General features: G+C 38.3%; 1 protein-coding gene across 14 annotated transcripts in view; it reads right to left on the minus strand.

Annotated features, from left to right (window-relative positions):
- The window catches only part of PDE4D (phosphodiesterase 4D), a 1,650,639-nt gene that overhangs the window by 393,384 nt on the left and 1,236,412 nt on the right, over nt 1-20,843 (minus strand). The gene's annotated exons all lie outside the window — the stretch shown is intronic.

The raw sequence follows: 20,843 nt of genomic DNA on the forward strand, positions 1-20,843 counted from the left end.
TATTACATTAAGTGTGAGTAGGTGAGAAAGAGAAAGACAAATACCATATCACTCATATGTGGAATCTAAAATATGACACAAATAAACCTATCCACAAAACAGAACCAGATTCACAGACATAGTGAACAGACTTACAGTTGCCAAGGGGGAGAGGAGGAGGGAGAGGGATGGACAGGGGGTTGGGGTTGCAAACTATTACGTTTAGAATGGATAAACAGCAAGGTCCTAATGTATACCACAGGGAACTATATTCAATATCCTGTGATTAAACCATAAGGAAACGGAATATATTTTTAAAAAAGAATGTATATAAAAAAGTAATGTCACAAACACACTGTTATATTTAAATGGATAACCAACAAGGACCTACCGTATAGCACATGGAGCCTGCACAGTGTTACGAGGCAGCCTGGATCGGAGAGGGGTTTGTGGGAGTATGGATACATGTATATATATGACTGAGTCCCTTGCTGTTCACATGAAACTATCACAACATTGTTAATCAACTATACTGCAATACAAAATACAATGTTAAAAAACAAAAAAGTAACAATACCAAAGAGTGGCTTGGCATGACCTTCCATAATCTCTAGTTTCTCTAAAGTGAAAGTGAAAGTCACTCAGCCGTGTCCGACTCATTGCCACCCCATGGACTATACAGTCCATGGAATTCTCCAGACCAGAATACTGGAGTGGGTAGCTATTCCCTTCTTCAGGGGATCTTCCCAACCCAGGAATTGAACCCAGGTCTCCCACATTGCAGGTGGATTCTTTACCAGCTGAGCCACCAGGGAAGCTGGAGTGGGTAGCCGTTCTCTTCTCCAGGGGATCTTCCTCAGCCAGGGATCAAACCCAGGTCTCTAGCATTGCAGGCAGATTCTTTACCAGCGGAACTACCAAACCACCCCAAATAACGTAGAAAGGAAAAAGTAGAAAGGAAGAACAACATCCTTCTTATGCAAATGTAGATTCAAGACCCTCTTCTTTCCAGTCAAATTGTCATTACTCCTTGGGCTGCTGCTGCTGCTAAGTCGTGTCAGTCATGTCCGACTCTGCAACCCCATGGACTGCAGCCTACCAGGCTCCTCCATCCATGGGATTCTCCAGGCAAGAGTACTGGAGTGGGTTGCCATTGCCTTCTCCCCTTGGGCTACTACTCTCTAGAAATTTTGCTGCAGCCTCTGTTAAAATCTCAGACTGTTCACTGCTGAGCACCATGTTCACATGGAAAAAAGAACATGAGGTAGAGAAGGAAGGAACAAATATATGTACGAACCAGCCCATACGTAGACCTTGTGACTTCACACGGGCTTGTCAAAGACTGACACCTCCCAGCTACAGCTCCACCCCTGACATTTTCCCTGTTTTCAAAATAGCATGTTTTCCCCCTTGTTGGACACTGACATTTGGATGTATAATAGTCTTAGGTTGAATTGCTCCCAGGCTGGCATGCTGCAGTCCACGGGGTCATGGAGGGTCAGACACGACTGAATGACTGAACTCAACTGAACTGAGAGATGCAGCAAAATCTTGGCACAGATACTTTATTTGGAGAGGTGGCAGGGAGGTAATTGTATGAAATTAGAGGTTGGGAAAGTGGGGCAGGGAGGGACAAGAATCAGTGACGTACACATCAGTGAGCAGGTGATCACGGTGAGCACATAGAAATCCAGCTTCTTGGGGACTGCTTTGAGTGACCGTACACACACGCCTCGGGCTCGTCCCACTGAAGCAAGCGGAATGTGTGGTGTGTAAGCATACTCTGTTCTTTAAATGTCTGAGGACAGACCTGGGAGTGCTTAGTCACAAGCCCTCTGGGCAGCCCACACACAGTCTAGCAAGCTCCTTTGAACACAGAAAGTTCCCAGTTGCCCAGATGCGAAGTCCACGGAGCGCACAGGCTGTGTGTCACGGGTGCAGGCGGACTCTGGGGTGGGTCCTGGGGCGAGGGGGCAGGGCGTGAAGCCTCTGCCCACAAATACACCTCCCAGTGCCCACACTGAATTTTAGGTTCCCATTCCAGCACCTTACCACTAAATCAGTGTTTTCCTTGTCTTTCCTCAACTCGGCAAATGAAAATACAAGTTTGTTTGTTTTTTTTTTCTTTTTAGTTTTCTCAGGCCCAAACCCTTGAATCATCTTCAACTCATTTCTTTTTTCCTTTCCCCATGTGAACATCCATCATCACACACTGTCAGCTCTGTTTTCAAACTGGAGCCAGAATCATCCGGTCACTTGGCACCACTTCGACGGCCACCACTCTGGTCCAGGTCACCATTGTCTCTTGCCCAGACTACTGAAGTGGCTTCTTGACCATTCTTTCCTGCTTCCGTCCTCATTCCAAGCCTATTCTCAGAATACTCAGAGTGATTCTTTGCAAACGTACGTCATTTCTCTGCTCAAAACCCTCTTCTGTTTCCCACTTCATTTGGGATAAAATCCAAACTCTTCATCATGGCTTACAAAAGTCCTTTCCGATCGCCCTAATCTCTTTTCCTTCTCCTCTTCCTGGCTTACTGGGTTCCACCCACGTGGTTTCACCCAGGAACCACTGTGTTTCTTGAACACAACATGCCCGCTCCGACCTCGGACCTTTGTTATTTCTTCTTCCAAAAACACTCTTGCTTCAGACATCAGCATGGTCCTTTCATTTTGTTAAGATCCCAATGTCAGTTTATAATAGAGATGGCGACCCATTCTGACTGTTCAATCTAAAATATCACTGCTGTCGTTCTTGTTTCTTTACTTGGTGTTGTTTTTCTTCACAGAACTTATCGTCATGACATACTGTATATCTTGTATATGTATTTCACAATGTCTATCCTTCGCCAAACACAAAAATGAAATTTCGTTAGAACAGAAACTCAGCTTTGTTTCCTGCTGATGCCAGCAACTAATAGGGTCTGTTAGTGGTAGGGGTTCAATATATATTTGCTAAGTGGATGAACTCACTGATCTGACAGCCATTTGAGATAAATATTGATAGTTATTAACCAATAAGTATCTGTCACTGGCATTGTCCTTTGACAAATTTATACAAGCAGTCACTACTCTTCAGAAGCCTAATATATCCAATGCACAAGATGATAAGCTGTACCCCATGCATGGTAAATCACTAGAATTTGGAAGGGAGATTATTACGAAGAGGGGTCATTAGGAAAAGGTAGGAAGAAAAGATTTATACTGGATTGTGCAAAACTTTGACTGTTTTGTTAGGAGCAGTACCTTTGTTCCATTTAAAAGCAAAGAATCATCAAGAGTTTCTGAGCAAGGGAGTGAAATAATGAAAGCAGAATTTTAGAGCAATTGATGTTGGCTCTATTCCACAAGGATTTGAGCAGGGAAGACTGGAGCCAGGAGATGAATGTCATGAACTTTTCCACGTCAAATCCGCATTTATCTCAATGTTGGAGATGTTGGCACATATAATGAATATAGTTTATTTTTTAAACCCAGCTTCATTCAAGTTAGTTGACATACAAAAGTTGTACATATATAAAGTATAAATTTGATGAGTTTGGACACATATATACAGCCATGAAACCGTCCACATAAATAAGGTGATAAATATATCCATCACCTCCAAAAGTTCCCCTGTGCCTCTTTGGTTTCTGGATTTGTGCAAAGTTTTAAGTGCACAATATAGCATTGTTAACTATAGGCACTATATCGTACAGCAGGTCTCTAGAACTCATTCATCTTTTGAAGATAGTTTTTAGACAACTGTATTACTGTGTGCTTTTCATGATCAATTAGGAACCTGTGTGTCCATACGGTGAATGTTAACTAACATGCTTCAGCTGCGAAAAAGTGTGCCTATGGTTTCTCTAGAAGGGAAAGTGAACCTGCTGAAGGTGTGAAAGACTCAGACACATTCTCCTTCATGTTACCTGAGAACTCATAAATAAGGTAGTGACAAAAGGTAAGGTTGGACAGAAATTTGCTGCGGGTTAGCTGGTGAGCTAAACATGAGTAAATGACAATAACTATGCCGAAGGCATCTGTAATGACTGGAATTAGTCTTCATTTTAATTTGCTTCTTTTCTAGGAGCTAATACATATTGAAATCTTCCTTTTTCTGAAACTGTGCTGTCAAGAGCAAGAGTGCTATGTGCTCTGTGTTCTACTTGGCTATGAACTTCCTGGGGCCATGTAATCCCGGGATTGCCCAGCGCAGCAGGAACTAAATAAACGTATGTTCAATGAACCCCTCAGACCTCTTAGAAACCAGACCCCTGGGAAATTTCATTATTTTGTTTTAAATTTTGCTATTCCTTCTTGTAATGAATATTTAATTCTGCTTTGTTCAAGATAGGATTAAAGGCTTCTCTATTTCCTTTGGTAATTAGTTTATGTAAACCAAGTCATCCATTTCCTCACCTACCCATGGACAACAGCTGGTGCTTAAATGTTCACAACTTTATTTGACCTTGATATGTGTGATATATATTTTTATATACTGATATATATATATATATCAGTGGCTGAACTGAATATATATATATTCTCAGGTGGCTCAGTGGTAAAGAATCTGCCTGTCAGTACAGGAGACACAGGAGCCCTGGGTTGGGAAGATCCCCTGGAGGAGGAAATGGCAACCCATTTCAGTATTCTTGCCTGGACAGTATTCCATGGACAGAGGAGGCTGGCGAGCTACAGTCATGGGGCTGCAAAGAGTCAGACATGACTGAGTACACACAAATGCATACTGATTATATATATATACACACACATATATATATGTATATATATATACATATATATGTATATATATGTGTGTGTGTATGTATCAGTGTATATACATATATGTATATGTTTATGCATATATAAGTATATATAAACCAGTATCATTTGAGAATATAAACTAGTAAATGTCAGGGTCTGATATAAGTTTGTGAAAAATTCCATATGATTGATTCTATCAGTTTGTGTTAAAAGTCAATTTAGTCCAAAAGTTAAAAATAAAGAGAAAATTGTATATAGAGAAAATTAAGTCCTAAGAGTTGTGTGACGCTATTAGGTTGTCCCAATTCCATCTTTTAATGCAGTCCATCAAATTATTCTCCAGGTAAACATGTGAACATGGCCCTCAATCTCCTAGGTACTAGGGATTAAAAGCTCCAAGAAAACTCACAGAATCCACAGTGAATGAAGAAAACAATTACTCCATAGAGCGCAACTTTTGCGCCTGTGCTCATATTATGTTTACACTTTCAGATACCCTCTTTTTTACAGAATTATTGACTATAGGCACGATGCTACAACTAAGATATCCTTTTATAAAATAAAAAAGATAAAATATATATTTTCAGTAAAAACATTCATGCTACTAAAAATGTCTTGAGGAGAAGCTCACCTGACAATAGTGTCAAATTTGTGCTTTGTGACACAAGATTGTGCTGTTTTTGCCAATATTATTTATGGAATTTCCTTTGATAGTCTATGCAAAGCCAGTTCTGAGGAACTGTGTGCTCAGGGCAAAGTCCAATTTAACATGTTTCATTCTCCCATTTCTATCTTTAGCCCCTCTCCATAGGCACTGTGAAATTCATTAGCAGGGAAAGGCCAGGGCACCAGGCAGATTGTGAAGGGAGGAAGGATCAGAGGAGGGTGTGTGAGGGTGTGTGTGTGTGTGTGTGTGTGTGTGTGTGTGTGTAAGCCTCTTGTAAATGTCCTGATTTACCACAGTCTACAGAGCTAACAGGGGAGCTCTTTGCTAAAACTTAGCACCCCAGGCCTTTCTAGAAGGCTCTTCTTCCTTTGCTGGTCTTCTTTCCCCTTACTGCCAGCTAAGTGCACTGGCAACTCAACCACAACACAGAAATCTGTCCTTACAGGCCTAAAAAAGTGACTTTACTGATGTGTCTGCCTAACAATCAATGATTCATTTAAATGGATTTTCTGATGCATAAAATAATAGGCTTTTCTTATAACCTGCTGACTTTTACCAGCATTGACCTAAAAATCATTCTCCCAAAAAAGCTGTGAGAATGCTGAAATAGTTTTTTGTTTGAACAACATTTATTTTTTATGACTATATAAATGATGAATAGAAAAGCTGAAAAAATGAAGAAAAGTTGGAAAATGCAGAAAAATAAAAGAAGAAAAGAAAGATCAACCATAGCCAGAGGTAATGATTGTTAAGTCATGTAGCTCATTTTTCCTCATCTTTATATGTATGTACATACATAATATATACATATGCACTAATTTTAATATTCAATTCAGATTTTAGTGTACATGATTTTGGATTCTGCTTTGCTTTTAATGTTATATTATAAGCAACTTCCCATATCCTTAAAGGTACTTGAAACTATTTTTAATGGTTGATCAGATTATATTTTCTAATATCAAAATTTATTTAAACATTATTTTATGTGGCAGAGTTAGATTATATAAAGGTTTTCAATATTATAATTTCATGGTAAATATCTTTAAAAATAAATCTTTTTAACATTTCAGATTACTTTCCTAGGCCAAATACCTACAAGTAGAATTACTAGGTTAAAGAATAGTAGTATTCTTGAAGGTTGAGCCTCCTGATGATATTTCATAATCTTTATGAAATAAAACCCTCAACTGAGTTCAAAAATCATATGCATTATTTTATGGTGACTTTTTCTAAGGATTTGTAAAACACAATATAATTGAATATAACTTATTTATTACAAAGAGGACTCTCACCACATGAAAATTAGTCAGAACCTGGGGCAATCAAAACATGATTCTTCTTTTATAAAATGGAAAATATTCTGCTATATAAATCCTCAATTTTGGCCACATTTTATGAAAAGTCCAAAAGCAAGCTGGCAAAAAAAAAAAAAAAAGGACATATGGCTATTATTACAGCAACACAGAGTTGGTCAACCGCTTCAAGTTCTTGTGGCTGGTGAGGTCACTGGAACTGCAGGCCAACATTTCTGACAAATTATGCACATTGAGGTCACAGCACTTGACTCCGAGGCAGTTTTTCATAATTGTAGAGTTCTGTTTACAAAAGGTCCTTGACTTAAAAAAATATCCTTTTGTGCCCTCTAGTGTTTAAATCCATCCAAACTTTTCAGAAATTTATAACTTATTTCTAAACTAGAGCTGAACGCCATTTCATTCCTATTTATACCAGGGGTTTATCTACAGCAGAAGGTGGCCAATATATACACTATTCCAAAATTTTTAGATTACTTAAAACTTTTCATTTCATTTCATTTCAAAACCTATCACAGGGCAAAGCCTACCCACGACTTGTTTTTGTAAATAAAGCTTTATTGAAACAGACTATGTTCATTCACTACATTTTGGTCTATGGACAGCTATCTTTGCTTACAGTAGCAGAGTTGTATCACAGAGACATTATGTCCTGCCAAGTATAAAATATTTACTACCCAGCTCTTTACAGAAAGATTTTACTGATTTATCCCTGGATTAAAGAATCTCTCTGACACAAAGTGGCAGAGAGAAAAAAAAAGAAAACATGTATTTTTCTAATGATGTCATGACTTTTTACAATGTCTTTTAATTCAATTTCTTTCCATCGAACACAGAAATACTAGTTAAAATAGAGTAGCTGCTGCTACTGCTGCTGCTAAGTCGCTTCAGTCGTGTCCGACTCTATGTGACCCCATCGACGGCAGCCCACCAGGCTCCTCTGTCCCTGGGATTCTCCAGGCAAGAATACTGGAGTGGGTTGCCATTTCCTTCTCCAATGCATAAAAGTGAAAGTGAAGTCTCTCAATCATGTCCAACTCCCAGGGACCCCATGGACTGCAGCCCACCAGGCTCCTCCATCCATGGGATTTTCCAGGCAAGAGTACTGGAGTGGGGTGCCATTGCCTTCTCCAAAGAAGCCTTGTCAATTGCTTTGTGGTTCAAGTACCAAATTTATATTTCCTCAGTGAAAATGTCTGCACGTCTACTCTAAGTGATAATGTTGACTCCTTCTTGTGGACTTTGATACTGATATAATTGTATCAATGAGACCAGAACAAGATCCAGGTTCTTTACCCATCAGGTCCAGGGGCTCAAGAACTCTCTTGCCTCCTAAGCTACATCATTTCTTTGATTAGGTAGAACTTAGACTAGTAGGTTTATTTACCCATCTCTCTTTATTTTTAGACATTTAACATTAAGGCTTACAATTGCTTTTACAAACAGGTACAGTATATCTAGAATAAAGCAAACATATTATTTACAATTAACATGGCTTTTACTTCAGTTTTATGCTTGATTAAAAGCTCATACAATCACTTTTTCATACATGAACAAAACCATAATGTACAATAATAAGGCCACAGTCCTGTCTGGGCAACTTAACAGGCTACCTTCCTCCCCTAGTACAAATGCCTAGTACAAAGCCCCTCTGATATTTTATATTCTCGTCTGTGTCACGAGATTTACTGAAACTTCCTTCATATCAGAAATGGTTAATTATAGTTCATTAGAGTTTTTTTCACATGGTTTTCAGGGAGTGGATATATTTCATTGTTTTCTAATTTAAAATTTGTCTTCTGGTTCAAAATGGTCATAGACACTTCTTTTTCAAAGATATACATCAACAATACCCTGGCCATAAATTTTGTGCAACAGAAGAAAACACACTAAGTACTTAGAAAAGTAAATGAAAACAGTCTCTGGCTGATTGCCGCTGCTCACGAAAAAGCATCTTATTTTTCTGACAGGCATTCATGGTCACCGTAGATTATATGCCTAGACCTGAAGATTGCTGCCCTTCTCAGGCCTATAGTTTCTCAGTGATTTCATATTATCTACTCTTCTATGCCTCACACTCCCAATATACTCTCTGTCCTTGTATCTGACATAGAAATAATTTAAACACAAACCCCAAAACAAATCCTGAATAGACTTTATGGAATCACATACTTAAAACTCTTAATCAGATAAATTAAAGCCACAATGCTACCTTTCAAATATTGATAACCACCACCACCACCACCACAGAATGCACAGTAAAACATCATATTTTATGCTCAATGTTAAAAGCAATTAAAATAAAACTCAGGAAAAAAGTGACACCATACCTCTATTCCATAATCAAAATAATTTCCAAACTTACCTGCAAAAGAAAAAAAAAAGATCAGTAAATCTCAAATCAGAATGAATTATAGTTCTTTTTTCTTTAGCAAATTAGACAAATTTGTCATCATAAACATAGTTAATCCTTAATTATCACCATGTGAATTAATCTCTGTAAATAAAGCTTTCTAGTTCTTGTAGATGCTAACAGGGCACACACTGATGTCCTCTAAGGCCAACTCTCTTCATGAAGAGAGTCCTTTTCCATGCATCTCTGAACCTAGTAGATGAGTTTTAGATCAAAAGCTTAAATAATTCCCTGGACCCAAGAAATTTGTAAATTACAAAACATATTCTGGGAGTCAAATATAAACAATGGGGAAAATGTTTCAGAATCAGACCGACCTGTCATTAAATCCCACTTCTACAGCTTGAGAACTCAAGTCACATGCCCCTGTGAGACTCAGTATTCTCTTCTGTAAAGTGAGGACATTATAGTTACCAAGTTAGACTATTCTGAGCATTAAATGAGGTTATGTTGTAGAAGCTCAGTAAATATTAATTCCCTCCTTGACTTCATGCAATCTTTTTACGCCTCTACTTGCAGAAGGATAGGTGTTTGGTGTAGTATATAAAGTATGAAAGAGCTTTAGGTAAATTAAAATGAACAGAAAAGATAAACAAATTCTACATGTTCCCATCTTCTTGGAACTGTGAACAAGTTTGGTTTATATGAAATATTAGTCTTCTTTTAAATGCTGAGAAATTTATTTTCCATTGTATGTTTAAGCATCTGACTCAGAGTTCAAACCATTAACTGAAGGGATAGCAGTCTTTAGCATAGCTTCTATGTCCCATTAATGCATTCTCTGACTGTTACTGTCCCTTGCAGTCTTATGAGTCTTCTCACCACTTCTGGAAATAGGCAGGGTGCTCCTGCCTCAAGGCACTTGCACTCACTGCTGCCTCTGTCCAGGAATCCAAACTGCCTATCCTTGTCCTCTTCAAGTCTTATTTCAAAGGGCCTCTTTCTCAATGAGGGCTAACCTGCCCTCTGAACCATACTCTTGTTCTTACTTTTAACTTCCTTTACTTTGCACTTTCTTTCCCCAGCAATTGTAACCTTCCAACACATAACATAACACAACTTACATTCAACATTTATCAAATCTTCCTGACCCTATATAAGCTACACTGTCTGTATCATTTCCCTAAAACCTACAATGAGTGAAGTGAAGTGAAAGTTGCTCAGTCGTGTCCACCTCTTTGCAACCCCACGGACTGTTCAGTCCATGGAATTCTCCAGGCCAGAATACTGGAGTAGGTAGCCATTCCCTTTCCAGGGGATCTGCCCAACCCAGGGATCGAACCCAGGTTTCCAGCATTGCAGGCAGATTCTCTACCAGCTGAGCCACAAGGAAAGGCCTACAATAGAACCTACAATAATGCCTGGTAAATAGAAGATATTCAAAAAACACTGGTTTAAGGAATGAATAAAACATTCATAAAAGAGCCAAATACAAAAATATAAATTATACACATATAATTACAAGTTTTTTATATTTTATTCACACACTTTAAAGGTTTTATTTGTATATTATACACACGAATATTTGTATATTTATCACATTTATGAATATGGAACATATAATTCATTTTTTAGCTAGAAGTAAATCATTTTACTTTTAATTAATTTTGAAGATAGAAATTGTAGTGGTCAGTAAATCTTTTGGCTAACATTTCCTCCTACCAGACACAAGTAGAAGCATGTAATCCTCTGTGGTTGATTAGGGCCATATGACTAGCTCTGGCCAAAGTCATGAGTGAACAAGCATGAACTGATGGTGTGAGAACCTCCAGGCTGCCCTCTCTGTCAAAGCCTCTGTCCTGGTGAGGTAGCTACCTCCTATGTACTGGGGAAAAAAAGCAAACCCTTGTTGTTATAAGATTCAGACGCTGCTTGTTAAGGCAGCTTGACTCAACCCATCCTGATGAATAGAGAAATTATGCATATATTATTAGCCAATTACACTCAAAGGCTTATTAAAAATGTATTATCTGTATCCATTCTGAATGCCCTTTCCCAAATCATTGTGTTTCTGCTGGTACTTAATTCCATAATTCTAAATAATATGTTTATGTTGTTCTTTCATGATTTTGAAATTTTTAGTTATGATCTATTAATTTATTTATATATTAGTTTATTGATTTATTAGATATTAATCTATTAAAGAAATATTTAATTCTCTTTGATCTCCCTTCACTTCTTTTATCTAGTTAAACCACAATTTTCAGTTAAATTTATAATCACTGTTTGTGTATATTTACTATATAAATCTTACTTACTACTTATGTAGTAAGTAAGATTATATTCCTCTCATGGTATAACTTTTGTTTTTCCTGGAGTTAATAATTATCTTTCTTTTCTTCACATGTAAAATTTTCTTTGGTATTAATTTATTTCCCAAGTGGTTGCTCCTAATTACCACTGGGTTAGCTGAGGCCTCCACTGAGCCTTTATTCTTTTCTTCCTCTTCCTCTAGCAGTGTCAATCCTGAGGGAACATCCTCATAAAGCCGCTACACAAAAATCTCAGAGCATGTTTCTCAGAGAATCTGACCACAACATCCGTATTCCTCTCATCACTTGTTTTAGCGCCAGATCACAACCCCGCGGGGCGTCACGTCTGCTCTCTGAGTCCTCAATCTCTCCAATACATTTCTCCAGAATATTAACATCGAGTATTCTGTGGTAGGAGCTGTGGTTGAGAAGGGGGAGTTCAATGGGACATGGTAATCTTCCTTCCTATTCCCATGCTCTTCCTTCTGTTTATTTTAAAATTTTTATTTATTAATTTATATCCTTGGCTGCTCTGGGTCTTCGTTGCTTTGCACAGGCTTTCTCTAGTTGCAGCAATCAGGGGCTATTCTTCATTGCGGTCTGTGGGCTTCTCATTGCAGAGGCTTCTCTTGCGGAGCATGAGCTTCAGGTGTGCAGGCTTCAACAGTTGCAGCACTCGGGATTTAGTGAGCAGGCTCAGTAGTTGTGGCACATGGGCCCAGTTACTCCATGGCATGTGGAATCCTCCTGGACCAGGGATCAAACCTGTGTCCCTTGCCTTGGCAGGTGGATTCTTATCCACTGTGCCACTAGGGAGGTCCACCCTTCCTTTTAAATCCCTCTATTTAATTGGAGATGATATGATCACATATAGTCAATTCACCACCATTAATCAGAAGTTCATAGATTTTTACATTACTCATGTAACTGCTCTTCTCTATTAACATGAATTAAACATACTTTTATTTATTAAAAGCAGAAAAGGGCATAAGAACAATTCCCAAACTGTGGCATGGAATATTCATTTTCGAAATTTTAGAGTTCAGTTGAATAATAAGAGTTCAGTTGAATAATAAAAATAAGGAAAAGACTACAGAGTCAAATAATGTGGAAGATATTGGCTTGACAATGTTGAAGAAAAACATTTTTTTTCATTACAGGACTTTTAAGAGCTTTGGATATAATAATTGGGATGTGGCAATTCTAGAACATAGGGAACATTTGCAGAAAAATTGAACCATTCCCCCCTGGACATCAGTTAATATAAGAATAAGTCATCTTTTAGAATACTGCTTGGGAATCTGCACAAGGCATGTTAAACTGAGTTCTATACCAATCACAATGTTTCTATTACTCCTACAAGAACTGCTTTAACTTAACTGGAGAGGTATAATGAATTGGTAATCACTTGAAAAACAGACTGTAGTGAGGAATAAAACACTTTTACTCCCTTTCAGGTGATTGTCTTTATCTATTAGACCAGTCTGCCTGCTAAATTAAAATTAGTTACAATATTTGAATTATGATCCTTTAATGTAAAATTTCCTCTTCCAGAATATTCTTGACTAGAAGTCAATTTCTCACTACCCTGAAGTTTGTTCAAGAAATGTGCTTATTTTTGAATCTATCTTTGTGTCTCTAGTTCAGCCTGTGCCAAAATGTTCTCTGTGGAGTACCAAACCCATTAGATACTCTGAAAATAAACAAAAATGTTCCATATTTAACAAAGTTTAGAATATTGTGCACATGGTATCTCTGGAGATTTAAAATATTTATTTAGTTTATTAAAGACTTTAGGAATCTTACAGAGAGACATCAGTTTTATTTTGTGAATCACAGCTTATCTGACAATAGAATCGCTTTGCGTGTAGAGCCTATCGATATTATATGGAACTAGAGAAGGCAATTGCATAGAGTTGGACACGACTGAAGTGACTTAGCAGCAGCAGCAGAGAAGGCGATGGCACCCCACTCCAGTACTCTTGCCTGGAAAATCCCATGGATGGAGGAGCCTGGTGGGCTGCAGTCCATGGGGTCGCAAAGAGTCGGACACGACTGAGCGACTTCACTTTCACTTTTCACTTGCATGCATTGGAGAAGGAAATGGCAACCCACTCCAGTGTTCTTGCCTGGAGAATCCCAGGGACGGGGGAGCCTGGTGGGCTGCCATCTTTGGGGTCGCACAGAGTCGGACACGACTGAAGAGACTTAGCAGCAGTATTCTACACAACTTACTCTGGGACATACTGACTTAAGCTACTAGAGTTCCTAATAGTAAGAGATAAAGGAAACATAAACTACCATAAATACTAAACAGGAGAAAGTGGGGCTCCAGTGGTCCTGCCCCCCAAAAGGTGATTTTTTATGAATGCACCCTACTTCTTAATGAGAAAGGAAGAGGAAACAGAGAACTACCACTCTGACTGCCTGGATATATTGAAATGTAGGGTAGAATACGGTTCAGGATCTTTTGCTCCAATATATCAACCTCATGCTGCCAGGGCTTCATTTACTCATGAAAATGGGTTCAAGGCTAAGATGTAATACCAAAATACATCTTTTATTTTGGAGACGAAAAACATCAAAGACTTGACATACCATGAATGACATAAGCCTAATATTAAAATGTTATCTTTGTTGATGTCAGGAACTTTAAGAAACTAAACACTATAATATTGCTTCCCTAGTAGCTCAGATGGTAAAGAATCTGCCTGCAATGCAGGAGATGAGAGTTCAATCCCTGGGTTCAGAAGATTCCCTGAAGGAGGGCATGGCAACCCACTCCAGTATTCTTGCCTAGAGAATCCTCATGGACAAAGGACCTGGTGGGCTACAGTTCATGGGGGTCTCAAAGAGTCAGACATGACTGAGTGACTAAAGCAAACAGCTGAAAGACTCAAACAATATGGCTAAAATATTTCATCATGATTTTATTCATCTATATATTTTATGAAATTATATGACCATGAGCTTCTGGAGATGAAATAATAAGATCAAATCTTTGTTTTCACCCCCAAAACTTCTAGATTTTCCTGTGCATTATGTAAAATATATGAGTTTAAAATATGAAGTCCATCAACAGGTTTATAAGTAAACCTCAGGGGAGCTGTTGAAACATTTGAGATTATATGCAAAATAATGTGTAGATTTGCATTTCTCAAGGGAGTAGAATCATAGATTTAATCAAATTTTCAAAGCACCCTTAAACCTCCAAAAAGAGATAGATCACTTGAGGAGATAAATCTCTAAGGACTCTTTATTTTCTGATCACAGTTTATGTTTTATGGAAAGTGCCATAAGTCATATTTATAATATTCAGTAATATCTTTGCTGGAACTTTTATTTTTAGACATTTAAGAAATTTAAGAATAAAACATTGTAAAGTCTACAATTAGTTTATGGAAGCTGGTTAAAATAAACAAATTTTATATTTGTATTTTCAGTTCAGTTCAGTTCAGTTGCTCAGTCGTGTCCAACTCTTTGCAACCCCATGAATAGCAGCATGCCAGGCCTCCCTGTCCATCACCAATTCCCAGAGTCCACCCAAATCCACGTCCATTGAGTCGGTGATGCCATCCAACCATCTCATCCTCTGTCGTCCCCTTCTCCTCCCGCCCCCAATCTTTCCCAGCAACAGGGTCTTTTCAAATGAGTCAGCTCTTTGCATCAGGGGTGGCCAAAGTATTGGAACCTCAGCTTCAACATCAGTCCTTCCAATGAACACCCAGGATTGATCTCCTTTAGGATGGACTGGTTGGATCTCCTCTTCTCCAACACCACAGTTCAAAAGCATCAATTCTTTGGTGCTCAGCTTTCTTTATAGTCCAACTCTCACATCCATACATGACCACCGGAAAAACCATTTGTTATTTTAATTTGCATTAAAACAAAAAGTTTCAATACAAATATTTTTATTCTGCAGCAAGAGCAGAGAATCACTTTATCTAGAGATCTTATTTGAGGGAGAAACTGAATTGCCCACAAGATGGCTCTCTATAATCTTGAATATATGAGTTTACCAACCCAACTTCTCAAAAAGCTATTTCTAACATCTTTTACATTCCCTATGCACAATAAATGGTTCTCTGACACTGCTTTATTTCTTGCTGGAATATCTAGCAATGCCTGACAAAGTGTTCCTGTTTTTCTAGAGAATCGATTAATGAACAGACATTTCAAACATTCACAGTTTATTTTTTAATAATTTACTTATTGTATAAATAAAATTTGCACATTTTACTACATTATTACCACCTTATTGTGTCTCCTACATACAACAGCCCTGTACTATGCATGGTAATAAATTTTTTATAAAAGGAATTAACATTTTAAAAGCAAATCATGGTTCTTATTTTTCAGGGAAGACAAAATTTCCATATCAAAATATTTCAATTTAATTTCAATTTAATTGAAATAGTACATTTCAATTAAAAATGATTAGTATAGACAAATTATAGATGTACAAGGAAGAAGAGACAACAGTGTGGGTTTCAATTAGGTAAAAGACCTTGTGGGGCTGGACTATAAAGAACTGCAAGACTTGTATCAGAAGAAGTGAAGGAGGAATATTTCAGAAAGGGCAAATATTACAAGGAAAAGCTTGGAATGATGTGGTCATGGCAGGAAAGAAAATTATTTCCCTGTAGTGAAGGTTGGGTGAATTATAGAGTGTTGAAGCCCATTCCAAGGGGAAGGAAAGGTAACTAATGCTTATTTAGGATATACCATGATACATGCTATAATTAAGTGACCCCTCTACCTTAGTGATATATGCATGTACCTCTTACTGAGGTACTGGACCTGTGGTGCTGTATTGGGTATTTCAAGGGAAGGTGCTTCTTTTCTAACTGTTGTATGAAATTCCAGTATACAATCACCAGAAGTAGAGAAATATACTCAGATAGAAAATCAGAAAAAGGAGGTGAGCTGTAAGCAGAAGAGGAGTTTAAGCTTCTTTGTCATGCCTCTCTATCTCCTGGGAGAAGAATGTATCTTTGTGGTAAGGTTTCTGCTCCCTGGTGTGGACTGGGAGTCAGAACTAAGACTTTTCATAAGGCATGGAATTTGAGTAAAATGGCTCCTATAATAAGTCAGATTATCTAGTCTCATGCTGTTTTGATTTAACTTATTTCCTTTTGTCAGTAAAGTCTTATTAAAGAATGTCTGTTTTGCCTCAGCTGTTGCCTATAAATAAAGGAGAGCTTTTATGTTTTTTACCCATATTTGGATAAACTGGGTTAAGAGGAGCAGTCTCTACCTTACGAAAAGATGATGATAATTAAAAGAAAAATGAGAAAGACCTGAAAGAAAAAAAAAAAAAAAAGAGTTCATCTTAGGAGAAAGAACACCACAACATGTGGCCTAGCTGCTCACTCCAAATTCAGAACGTTCCTTCATTCTACGCTTGAGCCCCCAATTTACAAGTCAAACTGTCTACTCAACATCCCCTTATAAGCATTTCTATTTAATATGTTCATAACACAGCTTCTAATCTTTTCTCTCCAAGCCTTATTTTTTGTGTGTTGTCTCATCTCAGTTTTTGGCAACTCCATCCTTCCAGCTGCTCAGCCCAGAACTGTGGTCAACCACCATCATTTCTCATGATGAATGTCCCCCTTACATTATCTGTTCCTTCCCTTATCCTCTGCAAGTTTATTTGAAATTAGCAGTTAGAGTGAACTTATTAAAACTTGTTCAAAGCTCCGTGCTGGCTTATAGTTTCACTCAGAATTAAGACCAAATAGAAGGTCCACAAAGATCTTCATGAATTGCCAGTTATCTGTCCCTGCCCCTACCTGCTTCACCCACCTATGATTTTTCTCCAACTTCCCTGGTGGCTCAGATGGTAAAGAATTCACCTGCAATGCAGGAGACCCAGGTTCAGTCCCTGGGTTGGGAAGATCCTCTGGAGGAGAGTATTGCAAACCACTCCAGTATTCTTGCCTGGAGAATCCCCATGGACAGAGGAGCCTGGCAGGTGATAGCCCATGAGGTCGACAAGAGTTGGACATGACTGAGTGACTAACACTTCCACTTTTTTTTCACTGTCCCCACCCCTACTCCACTTATGTTTCATCTCCAGCTTTGTCTCTTCCTGTGCTCCACTTTGCTACTTTACCCTAGTCTTCAGGGCTTCTGGACTGTTCCTCAATCACGGCAGCAAGACTCCTTATCTTCCTTCTGCTTAGAACACTCTTCCCTCACTTACCCACCTCCTTCATGTATCTGATGAAATTTCAACTTTTCAATGAGACCTTCCCTAATTATCCTACTGAAAATTCCATCACATCTACACATATTCATTAACTCCTTCTCTGATTCTTTTTATTCATAGCATTGATCAAAAAATCACTTGCTCCCCAGCCTGTGTTATTTTCTTATCTTTTTCTCCTAAAAAGAATATAAATATCACCAGGGTCTAATTTTTACTCACTGTTGTATCTCCTCCAGCACACAATAAAACTTGGAACTTAGTATGCCTACAATAGATATTTATTGAATACACAATTTTTAAAAAGTCTTAATTGCTTCGTTCTCCTGCAAAAATCAGGCCATCTGCCAACACTGGCGTGCATTTTCACCCGGCAACACCTTTTAGGAGCCTAGAAGTAGTAGCACAGGCAGATGAGGGCGCACTTCCCTTTGGTCAGGACCATGACCTGCCTCCTCCATCTGCATTACCTGCCTGACCCCTGTCGATGTGTGAGTTGGGACCTCTGCTGGGAGAGCTTGAATGGAGAGCAAGAGAATCACATGAGAAATTTCACCATGTCCCCAGGGAGTAGCAGGTAGGAGTGATACAATGATCCTAGACATAGTCATGCCAGTAGCTTTTGTCCAAGTGCAGATACAAATGAATGAGGAGTGTGTGAGGTTAGGTTAACATGCCAAGGAATGAAGGACAGACGAGGCAGAGTTTGAAGGCAGGATTAACAGAACTTAACAGTTGGATGGATATTGGAAATGAAAGGAACGAAAGAGCAATGACGACTGATATTTCTAGACTGGTTGATTAAGAGCATGGTAGTTCAGTGTTATAAGGAAACTTAGGAGAGTCAACCTAAGAGATCAGAAGACCTACATGTGAAAGAAATACACTGATCTTGATGAATATAAATGTAGTTTGAGGACACAGATACAAAGATATTCGATAATGAAAAAGAACCCTGAGATCAACGCCAGAGATGAGGATTCAACTTGGCATCATGTTTATATACCACCTATGAAAAGATACATTATGATGAAGGGCATCTCAAGAACAGAACATATAGAACAAGATTCAAAAACAGGGCATGGAAGAAAACATTCACAATTACAAGTCAAGTGGTTGAAATGAGATTTAAAGGCAAAAGTCCTCTCTTCCCCCGTCCAAAGAACACACACCCAGTCAAACACAAGTGCTCATGGTGCAGGGTGCTGAAACTGGCTGCTTCCACACTCCGTGTGTGTCCCTCCCCTCCCCATTCCGCATCTAAGATAATCTTATTCTAGTGAACACAAATTATAAATGGCACCAGGAATATCTGAATAGGTTCCCTCTTTTTCCTTCCCTGACTTTGTATTTCTAGACCATATATATATACTCTGTGTAAATCTCTGGGCAAAGAGAAAGTATGTCTATCTTCTGGCTTGTAGAATATCAATTTTAAAAAGACTGGTTATTTTAAATTCAAATGCCATATAAAACCCATCTTCTTTAACAAAGGGCAGCACCAAGGACAGCGCTAAGAATGTAACAGGTGTTCTCCATTCTCCTCCTTTCCTCTGAAACTCACTTAAAATCAAAGTTTTATCATTCTAGAATAAAGGTATTTTCACTACAAGTGGAAGATAAACGTGATCAAAGTTCTCTCCACACTCTTTAAAAAAGTTCAGTCTGTAAAGTTGGAAGTATAATTTTAATTCTGTTATTAATTAAGGGCCATGGCCTTTGAAGTCTAATGCTTAAATGTTGGGTACTCATTTCTTTGGATTGAACAAGTCATAAGGTGTTTTCCACCTATCATGCTCTGAAGGAAGGCTTCCTTTGAGTTGCTAGAATGTTACTTTGGCTGCCAAACAGACCCACAGAGGCCCACTCTCTGTATTGGCAGATAAATGACAGCAGATGGATCAAATATGCACCCTGCCTCCTCAGCAAGCCGGCAGCCTCAGAAGAAGTGGTGTGCCCCTGAAGCACTGTGCAGGTTACTCCACTAGCATCCATGGCGCTGTCATAGCTGGGGAAAGGGAAACTGGCAAATCACTACACATAGCAGGCAAAATGCCACCCTCACAAATTCTGCAGGCACATTTTCTTCACTCACGCCTTGTCATTCTGCCGAGGGCAGAATTCTGGACCAAGATGTTTTGCCATCCTGGAATTTCTTTTTTTTGGCCCACTGTATAGAAAGATAATCAACATTAAAGCATTGAGGCATGTGTTGTCATTTATAGTCATTTCATTAGTGCTATCAGTGTAGCAGGAAATGAATACCAAAGTGAATTAACAATTCATTGAGGGTATACAATCTTACGCATATACAATCTTACTGTATCATCATTGTTTTTTACTACTGTTAGTAAAAATAATAAAAGCTAACACTTTCATAGTGCTCACCATCAGCAGGGCACAGTTCCAAGGTCTTAAAATATATTAACTTTAAATTTTTTTCTACAACCTTATAAGCTTAGCATTACCAACCTTATTTTAGATATAAGGGGAAACTATAATAATAGTTATTACTCATAACAACACTAACAGCAACAAAAGCTAAACAGGAGTAGTTATTATGGGTTAGCTACTATCATACATATTTATCTGTGTGTATATATGTATGTACATAAACATATATGAAAGTAAAAGTGAAAGTCACTTGTCATGTCTGACTCTGCAACCCCATGGACTGTAGTCCATGGAACTCTCCAGGCCAGAAATAATGGAGTGGGTAGCCTTCTCCAGGGGATCTTCCCAACCCAGGGATCAAACCTAGGTCTCCCACATTGCAGGTGGATTCTTTACTAGCTGAGCCACAAGGAAAGCCCAATAAACACGTATATGTGTATGTATATATAGGTATATACAGATAGTATATACATATATATATATATATATTTATATCAACTTTTTAAATTCTCCCAATAGCCATGTAAGTTTGGCATTATTATTTTCATTTAGAAATGAGGAAACTAGTAACAGTAATAATGAATAATGCCAGTAATAGTATTAACAGATAATTCTGTGAGTTTAATATGTGTCAGCAGATTAGTATCTGAAATGCAGATGTCATCTTATTTAGCTTTCAACAGAGGTTGACATCACCATCCTGGTTTTAGAGACGATGAAACTTTAAGACTCCAAAGACAAACAGCTAATAAGTGGGGGCTTGGGTTTTCAACTCAGATACTGAGTCCAAGAGCTGGCCCAGTCACCAGCATGGTAGGCCACAGATAACTCACTCTGGAGATACAGCTGTGAGTGAGACAGGTTGTGA

The sequence above is a fragment of the Bos grunniens genome, chromosome 20 (assembly GCF_055505025.1).
Source record: "Bos grunniens cultivar Pamir isolate PY7600 chromosome 20, Bosgru_T2T1.0, whole genome shotgun sequence".
Classification (NCBI taxonomy): Eukaryota; Metazoa; Chordata; class Mammalia; order Artiodactyla; family Bovidae; genus Bos; species Bos grunniens.